This window comes from Lampris incognitus, chromosome 12 (assembly GCF_029633865.1).
Source record: "Lampris incognitus isolate fLamInc1 chromosome 12, fLamInc1.hap2, whole genome shotgun sequence".
Classification (NCBI taxonomy): domain Eukaryota; kingdom Metazoa; phylum Chordata; class Actinopteri; order Lampriformes; family Lampridae; genus Lampris; species Lampris incognitus.
The window spans coordinates 35,998,593-36,011,033 of record NC_079222.1 but is presented as its reverse complement, the minus strand read 5'-3'; the positions used below and the strand labels follow the sequence as shown (position 1 = coordinate 36,011,033).

The window sequence follows — 12,441 nt, the reverse complement described above, 5'->3', positions numbered from 1 at the left end:
ATTCGCGCCATCATCATCCCACACCAGTACTGTATAAGGCCGCTGCAAAGGTGAATTTGTGCCCTCATCTTCCCACACTGGTACTGGGTGAGGCCGCAGCAAACGTGAATTTGTGCCGCCATCTTCCCACACCAGAAGTGGAAGACAATCAATACAAGATCAGGAGATGGACACCAAAAGTTGCATTGCAAATGCATCCTCACAAGTGCTTGATAAAGCACTTGATAAAGATGATAAAAGAGTCTGTTCTTTCATTAATTTGTGGTTTTCGGATAACATAGACACAAACTTCACAATTTACGTCGCCACGATTCATGCAATTCACTGTGTCCAATCAGCAGGTCGCATGCATTACTTATGATTTGAGTGGAGTGATAACTTCAGACTCTGCTTCTTTCATTTAACCCCCCAAGGTAGAGTGGGCGTCATTATGACAATGTCCTCCATCAATTAGGTTGATGAAAATGGGCTGTATGCGCATTCAAAAAAAGCTGAATAAAACTAATGAATTAAAACACAGGCGCATTCATGGACCAAACCTGCTTTCATCGTCATATTTAAGGGGCTTTTAACTTTTTAGGGACGGTAAATTGAATTACATTTCCTTGGACAAGGGAAACAAAAACACTGGTGGGAATTTGCGACTTTGAGTATTAGCCCTCCCCCACATGGACGCACAACATTAGCATCCCCTTTCACTCGGACAGAGAGTCTTTACACTGCAGCTTTCAGTCAGCGGCAATGGTCTACTCTTGTCAACAAGGACCTGTAGGCTGGGTTCGCCCACACGAAGCAGCAAAACAAAGCCTCCGATTTGCTCTATGATTAAAGCTAATAATATTCACGTCGTTCTGCACCATTAAATTCAGACAAACCTCTGCTGTATCCACAGCTATGTCTACGCCAACATCGAAAAGTAACAAAAACTGTCACAAAAAATATGACAGCTTTCAGCAGTATCTTCACGCCTCATTAAAAGTGAAAAGGGTCCCTCTGCCACTGAGTGACAGGACTGTCTAAACATCAGGACTATAAAATCCTCTCACCACACTCTAAGACACTTGGCCCTCAAACAGCTTGATGCACAGACACATAGCAAGAACTCGAACAGATGTACACTATCCTGGTGCAAATGAGTACAGACTGAGTGAGCTCAACAATGGCTGGTTAACACCTCAGACATTCAGGGACTTTCACGAAGTAAGATTGACAGTGGGAGGAAGGCAAAGCTGTAAAAAACATGAAGTATGACATGAAAAAACAACAGTATAAAAACAGATCAAGTGAGGTATATGAACAAATTAAGCCAATTGAATACGTCGAGTGATGTGAAGGAACACAGAACAAGCATCAGTGTTCAGATATAAAGCACATTGTGTTGATAAGTTTTATTGTGTCAGTATGCATCGTTTGATAAAAGCTGGTCATTATCAGGAGACGGTGGCTTAGGAAAATATTCACCACCAGACTGTTTAGCTCATGTGTTGTTAAGTTAAATTAAAACATATTTTATGCCCCCCCCTCCACATCTAAAAAAGTAATTACATAAAGCTAAATAAGTTAAAAAGGTTGATCTATGTCAAAATCAACATGTGTTCGACCGGACTTCAATTGCATGGTTGCAAAAAAAAGAAAGAAAAAAAAGAAAAATCCACTGGTTTTGTGAGGTCTTACAAATTAAAACGCAAACAAGGATATTTTCCGTAGACCTTCGAGATGAAGCTGTCAGGATGCAAAAAAAAAAAAATTGTGGAGATGCGTGAGCTTTGAACCATCCTAGGAGCACTGTAAAATCCACTATAACAAAATGGGACTGCCAAAAAAAGTGACTCAAGAGACAATTTCATAAATGCTTGATCATTGTTTGTTTGATAAAGAGAGAAAATAATATTTCGATAGTTGCGGTTACATGGACACTTTTTTTTCACTCTGATCGAAATCATTCCGATTGAAGAGTTTACATGGGATGTGACCTAATACTGGTCTGGTGTATACATATGCCAACACATTTAATCGGAATAGCTGTGTGACATGCACTGTGTGACATTGTTTGAATAGGCCGTTATTTCATATTTTCCAACCGTCTAAGCATCCAATAATGTTCAGTTCTTCAACAGTCTTTCTGTTTGCCTTCTGGAGCAGCTGGCAGCCTTCGCAGGGCATTGTATCTGATCCAGATACAATTCGACTCTTGTGAGGGAGATGGATGTCGTCTCTCAAGTGGCAGACCATGACTGACACAGGAAAGAGAATTCTGGAGTCTTTGGAGATACGGCCCCGGTGAAAGTCTCTGTCTTGGGGCACTAGCTAGCTACTTTGGCTAAATATAAGCCGGTGCTAGCTAGCAGCAGAATCCACTAGCGATACAAATGCAGGGATCAGTGATTGTGGGCAAAGCCAGGAAAGCCCACTCTGAATTAAACAATAACATGCTGTATTTCCAGAAATCAGGTAAAAAGCTCAGCGGGGAAGTATAAACAAAATCATCGGCCACGGCCACAGCTGAGGGTTGAGTCCACACGGTTCTTGCCACATACAGATCCATCACTACAGAGTTGGAAACTTCAGTGCGATCAAGTCGGTGCAACAATTGATGATTGGATAAAATCCATAAAATAGTACATGCAAACCATAAAATCAATTAAAATTTGATAAAAATTTAAGCAGTGCAACAAACAAATGATCAGACAAATCAATCGGCTGGCCATCAGCTGACAATGGCAAACAACTCAGCAGGTCACGCACATGTGCAGAAACAATGCAGCCAGAAAGTAATTGGGTTGAATCCTTTACATGGTACAATTTTTCTTTTGATCGGTTTATGAAAATGTATAAACTCCCCCTGTGCAATCGATTGACATTTCAATTTCACTTTTGGACATCCAGGATTTAATGTCAGAGAGGCAAGTTGTAACATTTGCTAGGGCACTAAGGTCTGTGGTTTTAGTGGCATGTATAAATGAGTGTTGTCAGCATAAAAATGGTACAGCACGTCGTGATTTTGAATGACCTGGCCAAAGGGCAGCATGTATATAGAAAAGAGAAGGAGGCCAAGAACTGAACCTTGAGGGACACCACAACTCAACTGCGCTATTGAGGAGGTAGAGTTACCCAGAACAACAGAAAAAGTTCTGTTGGTGAGGTAAGAGCGTAATAAGCTAAGAGCCGAGCCCCTGATGCCAACCCAAGTCTCTAAGCAATGTGAGAGGATGTTGTGATCGACTGTGTCAAAGGCAGCACTTAAGTCTAAAAGAACTAAAATTGAGCAGTCACATCTGTCTGCAGTAGGTCATTTGTGACCTTAACTAGAGCTGTCGCGGTACTATGATCTGCTCTAAAACCAGACTGGAAACTATTAAAAACACTATTAGTGTTTATAAAAGAAATCAACTGAGAATAAATTACTCTCTCCAGAACCCTAGATGGAAAAGACAAATTGGAGATTGGTCTGTAGTTACTTGGGGACAGGGGATGCAAATTAGATTTCTTCAGCAATGAGTGAAAAATGGCATGCTTAAAACTGCATGGAAAAGAACCAGAGGCCAGAGAATTATTAAGAATTTGCAGAATAACGGGGTTGATAGTTGAAAATACCTGCTTGAGCAGCTTAGTGGGAATGATGTCTAAGATGCAGGAGGAGGAGCTCATACTGGAGACAGTACTCTCTAACACTGAAATTGTAATTGGTTGAAACTGGGTGAAAGAGACAGAATTAACATGGGGAATGGAATGAATGCAAGAGCCTGACTGGATTTGGAACCTGATATTCTCCACCTTATTTACAAAATGAGTGAGAATTTTTTTCCGACAACCCAATATCAGGTTCAGAAAGAAAAGGGGAGGGACCATTAATAACAGAATCAATTACCCTAAAGAGCACTTTAGGATCGTGGTTATTTCTTGACATTAGTTCAGAGAAGTACACTGATCTTGCACCTTTAACTGCCTTCTGTTAATTAACATTTGGTTTTCAAGGGTGTTATGTGCTAATCTGGATTTGCTGACCTTCCACTGTCGTTCTGATTTTCTATGGAGTCTTCTAAGGGCACGAGTGTGTCCATTCAGCCAACGGAAAGTTATTTGATTTTTGTTTCCTAGTTTTAAATGGTGCAATTTGGTTGAGGATGGATAGGCACTGATCATTGAATGAATTTTACAGTGCATCTGGATGGGGGGAGGGGATAAAGAGGGATTAAAAGATGATGAATTAAAAGCATCATTGAATTTAACTTTAAGAGTTAAAGAGCGTGTGTTAGGATAGCGACTACGAATAGTGAGCTGTAGTGGGACTTTGAAAATGACAGGTTTATGGTCAGATACAGGCATAGCTGCCAGATTAAGACATTCGAGAGAGAAACCAGATGAGAGTACAAGGTCTAAGATGTGGCCTTTGGAATGTGTGGCCCCTTTAACACACCGAATGGGGTTAAAAGAGTCTATAAGATCCAAAAAAAAAAAAAGTGAGGAGAGGGAATGGGAAGGACAACACACAGGAATATTAAAATCACCAAGAATAACCACCCTGTCATATTTTGGCACGACAACAGATAGGTCTGAAAACTCAAGAGGTAAAACTAACTGAATTAGGGGGCCTATAAATTAAGATGCAGAGTAAAGGGGAAGGACCAGGGATTAAAAAAAACATAAAACCTCAAATGAGATAAAATTACCAAAAGTAACAGGATGGCACTTAAGACCTAACGTCTAAAAAAAACCCAAAACAAAACAAAACAGCTAGGCCACCCCCCCCCCCACCAGAGGGCCTGGGAATATGCAAAATCAGGGAGGCTAGCCTCAGTCAGGGGAACAGTGTCCCCTGGGGACAACCGTGTCTCAGTAATTTTAAAAAAGTCCAGATTATTAAAAACAATAAACCATTAATGATAAAGGACTTATCACCCAGAGAACGCACATTCAAGAGAACAAAACTGTTTCGTGTCACAGCAAAGCAGAATCAAAACCAACGGGAGTACAACAAATAGGACACAAACTGCAGATATTTGCTCCAGATATTCAGTTGCTGTTGTTGTTGTTGTTGTTGATGTAGCAGACATCTTGGCAGTTTTCCATGTCAGAGCCTAGGGAAAGCTCACGCCCTTTCATCTGAAATCATCCATATTTAATACTTACATTGCACTTGCCATTATGGGAATTTTGACACCCTTCGACCATGTTTTCTTTCTGTTAGTTTTACCCTACTGCTGGTTGCTACATTAAAGAACGCCACCTTGTAACATCTTGGTCCGTGTAGTAATTGGGGGTGGAGTTCATCTGCCTGTCAATTCATGCAAGGCACGTGAAAAGGACAGGACAGGTGTTTATATGGGTCATTTTTATTGTTTGGGTGTTTAAAGCGATTTATAATCGGAATATTAGCCTCCATGTAAATGTAGCAAATGTCTTGAATTCGCAGTGAAAACGTTCAAGTGGGGTGAACATTTTCGGAGGGCACCGTATTTCAAGCTAGGTGAGAAGATGAGAAAACCTCCTCTGGCCCGTCATGTAGCATGTGAATAAGGGAAATATTTTGTTAAGCACAGTGAAGCACTAAGGAAGTGAAACTAAACATGTTCTCGTACGAGTGAGATCCTCAGCGGAAAATCAGCTACACACAGCACCACGGGGTCCTCATTAAAAACTGAAGATATGCCATCTTAGTCGTGCAAATTGATGGCAAATATGTTACAATAATAAAATGACCCCAAATGAACTAACTCTTAGTAATGATTACATACTTCTGAGTAACATCTCCAAAGTACTGCGACCCTGAGAGCAGGATAAGCGGTTCAGATAATGGATGGATGGATCTCCGAAATATATAAAACTGTTTTAACCACCGCACTGCCCCTATTTCACCCAACCCATTTGTTCCTTAAGTTACACCACCTAATTACAATTCAATGAACTCTGTGTTGTTGCTTCGCCAATTTCTGTCTTGTTTTGATTCGACAGTCTTCTCGTCCCCTGACAGGCTGGTAGGCTCTCCTGTGCTCAGACCTCCCCCAACGCCTGCGAAGGAGGTCAAACAAACATTTGCTGCCATGCTGTCACGCTGCTGCGCCCTCACACTTGCCCATCACGCCATCGCCAGCCGGCAAATTTATCGCCCCACTTTCGGATGTGTCAGAACAGTCGATGTCGATAAAGCTGGCCGTAATGTCTGCCACCCTCCCACAGCAGAGATTTACCTCCCTGACAGACACATCCTGTCGCAACGCTCAAGGTCCTGTCTGTCGCCTCAACCCCGAGGAGGCAGGAGGGAGAGGAGGGGGAAACAGTGATAGGACAAGGTTTCAAACCGCTTATCATCACCAATTTGACACGGTGGACAGTAAAATCTGACATAACGGCCCTCAAAAGGCCCTGCTCCTGCTCTGTCCACTACTGTTCCTATTAAGCAACACAACTGCCTGAGACCTGAAGTGTAAATAAGAGAAAGGAGAGGGATGTAACCTTGACTCCCCTGTCAGTTGCTCTCTCTTTTTTTCCTGGGACTTGGCTCCCGTTCTACATCCCGGACAGGAGAGAGGGAGGTGACAATGAGGCAGGAAGTTGATTGAGAGGCTCTATTATACATCAACTTAAAGGAAGCTACCATGATGGATGACATACACGCTAGTCACCTTCAGAGCCTGGACACCCCTCGCTCCCAGCATCCTCTCTGGCAAATGACCTGAAAATCCTGCTGACATATTCAAAAGGCTGCCAGCCACAGAATGGCAGCCTTTTGTTGTGTGCATAAGAAGAGCCATTTAAAAAGATGTGGTGTAAGTAGCACAGAGATGTATGGGCATGTATCGAAAATCCATTTCTGTTTTTTTAAACCATCTTCTGCTGAGAACTTCAGGGACAGGATTTCATTAGGCTGTACAACGGCTGGGGGTGGGGTGGGGTAGGGGGGGAGTGAGGTAAGAGACATGTGTCTGACTTTAGGGCTTAATTGTTCCCTTCACTCAGGAGATGACAATTAATCGAGGGGCATCAGAAAGACCTTGACAGCAAATTGAATTAAATATATGTTACTACAGTCACCTATAAAACTACTCTGATCCAACAAGAGTCTCTCCAGTGCACACAGACAGAGGTTACTTAACTTGAGCCAATTTATCACCAAATTAGGTATTCAAAAATGATTAATTTTGTAATTTTCCATTAAATAAGTAAAGCAACAAAGAACCAACAGGCTGTAAAAACAGTGTCCTTCACTGTGCTCTACACATTCCCCCGACATAATCAAGTGAGTAGCACCTTCGTGTGTTATTTTGGAAAACAATATGAAAAAATTAATATACAAGGATCAAATGAAATGTACTAAAAGTAAGTGTTAGATAACAGACTAATGTTTAGGGGCGTTTTACTTGAGAAAGAACTTTACCAGACCCTTTCTAACCATACTCAAGCCTCAACACGAGGTGAAAAAGAAACATTAAGAAGTGACCATCATTCACTCCTCCCTGCATCTTCAGTCCAAGCGTGGACCATGTAAAACCTCCGAATAATGGTGAAGAGCTTACCATGCTGGTAGTGGTCTTACAAGTCCCGTAGCCCCGGTCTGAAGCTCGACATGTAACTGAAACTAGCTCTGCTTAGCTGATGAGAGAGAGCGGGAGAGAGAGAAACTAGGGTCACAGACACTCACCCGACATGGGCCGACGGTCGGTGTGTCGGGGCCCTTAGTGCTCTCAGGCCAGGACTCCACAGCCCACACCGTCTACAGACCAGGACTCCACAGCCCACACCATCTACAGACCAGGACTCCACAGCCCTCCACAGCCCACACCATCTACAGGCCAGGACTCCACAGCCCACACCATCTACAGACCAGGACTCCACAGCCCACACCATCTACAGACCAGGACTCCACAGCCCACACCATCTACAGACCAGGACTCCACAGCCCACACCATCTACAGACCAGGACTCCACAGCCCACACCATCTACAGACCAGGACTCCACAGCCCACACCATCTACAGGCCAGGACTCCACAGCCCACACCATCTACAGGCCAGGACTCCACAGCCCACACCATCTACAGACCAGGACTCCACAGCCCACACCATCTACAGACCAGGACTCCACAGCCCACACCATCTACAGACCAGGACTCCACAGCCCACACCATCTACAGACCAGGACTCCACAGCCCACACCATCTACAGACCAGGACTCCACAGCCCACACCATCTACAGACCAGGACTCCACAGCCCACACCACCTACAGACCAGGACTCCACAGCCCACACCATCTACAGACCAGGACTCCACAGCCCACACCATCTACAGACCAGGACTCCACAGCCCACACCATCTACAGACCAGGACTCCACAGCCCACACCACCTACAGACCAGGACTCCACAGCCCACACCGTCTACAGGCCTGTGGCCACTCTTTCAGGGATGAGGATGTGCACAGCCTTGATAGGGAGGAACACTGGTTTGAATGGGCAGTGAAAGAGGCCCTCTATGTGAAGAGGGAACGACCATCCCTGAACCGGGGGGGGGGGGGCTAAGCGTACATCTGTCATTATCTTACAGTGCTGTGATTGCAACCATTCCCTAATCCTCTGTGAACAGTACATGTGGCCATTGAAACTCTAGTTAACGGTCACGCCCGTATTTGCATATGAAACTGGTCGTTGGTTTGGGTCGTTATGCCACCGTATTGTTTATAAGGGTGGGGACACCTGCAGTCAGTTGAGACTGAAGGGGTCACTTGGATGAGTGATGCAATGTATCTGTCAATAAAGGTGGTGTCCAGATGAACCGATTCACCTTTCTGTGATGTCTCACCTGGATTATCGAGCATGCAGGAGACTTGTCATCTTCATGTTACCTTTGACCTTAACAGTACCTTTAACTGTCTGGACATTAACCATTCAGGTTTGGTATTTCACAGCTTTTTTTTTTTTTGTGGGTGAGGTGGGCCCCCCCCCCCATTTTTCTCCCCAATTGCACTTGGCCAATTACCCCCCTCTTCCGAGCGTCCCGGTGCCTGCTCCGCCCCCTCTGCTGATCCGAGGAGGGCTGCAGGCTACCGCATGCCTCCTCTGATACATGTGGAGTCACCAGCCGCTTCTTTTCACCTGGCAGTGAGGAGTTTCACCAGGGGGACGTAGCACATGGGAGGGTCACGCTACCCCCCCCCCAACATATGGACATTTCAAGACACTGGCACTCTCATAGCTGCGGACCCAGGACCACGGCGTGACCTCTCGTTAGGCCTTAACGGGGGAAAGGGCCGAGTTGGTCTTTTCATGCGCCAACCAAAACTTAGCTAAGTGACATACAACAGCCTCTAAACAACACAATTAAAAAATGTAGGAACAACTGATGTAACACATACAATACACAAACACGTCTGATACTATCCTACGATTTAGATCTGCTGAGTAGTCTGTTGGTCCAATTTGCTGTGCCCGTGTGGGCATTTGTTCCTATTCAAGAGGCGATCTCCCTGGTTTGAGTGGCAGTGGGAGGTTTGGAGGACAAGGGCTTCTACTTTCGTGCCACTGAGAGTTCTCCCGCTGATCCATAATTAGACGTGAGCCAAGAGCGCCCACTACGGGGAGGTCAGAGAGGTGAGACAGGGAGATGTGGGAGGAGGGGCGAGTTGGCGCCCGCCTGATGGGCACCAAATGAACAAATTATGATGGCCCCCTCTGGGCATGATGGGGTCAAACGCCCTGCGCCCCGCTGCTGACAGTTCAATTTCCCCCCAGCACAGCCCCATTCGCTGGCTGCTAATTATGAATGAAAAGTTATCAGCCTCCGCCAACCCGCCGTACACACGGACAGCGGTCGGAAGGAGCTGGGTGGGGTGGGGGATTTAAAGAGGTGTTTGTGAGGGATCCTAATGTCAAAATGTTATTAGAGAGAGCGATGGTATGCAGAAGCCGGGGGGGGGTGGAGTAGGGGAGGGACGAGAGGGGGGTCAAAGACAGTGACCGGGGTTAATCTAAATGCCTTTGATAACCATGCTGTAATTCTCTAAAAGGGCTCAGGCGCTCGGCTGAGACAGACTCACTGCCTCCGTGGGCGAATTGCTGAGAAATAGAAATGACACTAGGGCCAGTGTGTGTGTGTGTGTGTGAGTGTGTGTGTGTGCAAGAAAGTGAGACACAAGGGCTGGAGTGTGTGCGAGTGTGTGTGTATTTGGATGTGTGCGGGAATGTGCATGCACGTTGCAGAAACCCTGTGTATAGGGGGAGAAAGGGGGAGGGTGGAGGTTTGGATGAAGGTGTGAGGTTATTTGCCTCGTCTATGAATCCCAATGCCCGTCATGTATTTATGCATAGAAATGACTCTAAATCAGGTGCTGATGTGCGAAAAGTTCCCTGTTTATAATTTGCATTTCTATTCTCTATTACTCTCCGGCCTTCACCTGAGAGGGGAAAGACTTGACTAACAAACCTCACACAGCATAGCCACAGACCCGAGAGCGCCTGTCAATCATCCTGACTGACAGGCACGCAGAACCGATGCGCAGACCCAGAACATCCTCGCTACAAAGCTCAGGACTTCAAAACAGGGAGAGCTAAGAAGCTGTTCAGGTAGTCGGCGAGACGACACCGAGGTGAATGTGCTAAAGCTGGCGCAGGGACTGCGTTGGGTCACTGTTATGAATTTCCACAAATCACTCAAACATTATTTACAGTAGCAATAGAAATTATATTCTTGATCTACCCACGTGGAAATTTAGCCATTCTGTATTTATGTGCACTGTGCAAGAAGCTGCTCTCTGAGTGCTGCTTGGCTTTTTAAGGAAAAACATGAACAACCCAGCAGATTCCTCATGGTCTGAATAGCAACACAGGATGTAAGGAGACCCATCCATCCATCCATCCATCCATCCATCCATCCATCCATCCATCCATCCATGCATCCATCCATCCATCCATCCATCCATCCATCCATCCATCCATCCATCCATTATCCGAACAGCTTACACCGCCCTCAGGGTCGCGAGGATGCTGGAGCCTATCCCAGCAGTCATTGGGCGGCAGGCGGGGAGGCACCCTGGACAGGCCACCAGGCCATCACAGCCCCCCCCCCCCACACACACACACACACATTCATACCTAGGGACAATTTAGTATGGCCGATTCACCTGACCTACATGTTTTTGGACTGTGGGAGGAAACCGGAGCCCCCGGAGGAAACCCACGCAGACACTGGCAGAACATGCACACTCCACACAGAGGACGACCAGGGACGACCCCCAAAGTGGGACTAACCCAGGGCTCGAACCTAGGACCTTCTTGCTGTGAGGCGACCGTGTTAACCACTGCGCCACCCATGTAAGGAGATACATGGACAAACTGGAGCTTTCATGACATCACAAGACCTTAAGTGTATTTGTGCCAAGATTTGGTCACCTTTAGCTTCTACATATACTTAGATTTCTAAGACACTGGAACATTTATGAGAATATATTTTTTAATTAAGACGATTAAAGAACAAAACAGTTCACATCCATGCAATTTGCTGGCTTCAAAAAGGCCCAATTTGAAGCCCCACATTTTGTTTTAACTATCCTTATGTGCCTATGTGATGTGTCAACATAAGAACGAGAATTTCACATTGATAAACTGCCAGATTTGTTTTCTAACTAGTGCTGCTGAAGTGTCGGCTATCACACAGAAAATAGACACAGCAACAGCAGAACAAACGATGTGGAGGTTTCCCCCCAGAGGGACGCAAGACAAAACACACAGACATGCAGAGCAGCTCACACATCCAGAGGAGAAAGGAGCCGTCACACTAAGAAAGGTCACCCATCTGATATACAACTGCAGACACACAGGGGACACAACATCTGACAGTGAGATGGAAGGTGAGCGAATGTGGGGGAAGGAAGAAAGAAAAACATGTAATGGAGGTAGAGTTGAGAGACAGAAACAGAGCCAGGGTGCAAAAGGGAAAATGACAATAAAGGTGAGAAAGAGGGATGATAACACACATAGGAAGCATTGGGAGCAGTTGCGCCCAGAGTGGTTATAAATATAAGGTGGTAGAAAGGTCAACAGCGAGCCCCTGGAGCAGAAATATGCCACATGGGAGTGAGGCTCATTTTACCATCTCATATGTAGCTCTGCTGTTCTATCAGTGTCAAACAGGAAAGAACAAGAGACTTTCAACACATACCGATAGAGGAAATGTCATCCTGTGTGTCTCTGATTCGTGCACACACACACACACATCCACACACCCACACACACATAACTGCATGCTGGGGAAAGAGACGCTTTCCAGATGTAACAGTGGGCTTGCAACGAGTACACAAGGTGTTGATGTGGCGAACAGTCCACATCTATCCAGCCCCCATTGCATGTGGTGTCCCCCAAGGGTCAGTTCTTGGTCCACTATTATGTACCATTTACATGCTCCCCCTGGGTCAGATCATCAGTCATCATAATATTAATTTTCACTGTTATGTAG

The 12,441-nt window shown here is 45.4% G+C and overlaps 1 pseudogene; it reads right to left on the bottom strand.

Moving 5' to 3' along the window:
• Positions 1 to 12,441, bottom strand: part of LOC130121635 (AP-3 complex subunit beta-1-like) — a 66,810-nt pseudogene that overhangs the window by 16,910 nt on the left and 37,459 nt on the right.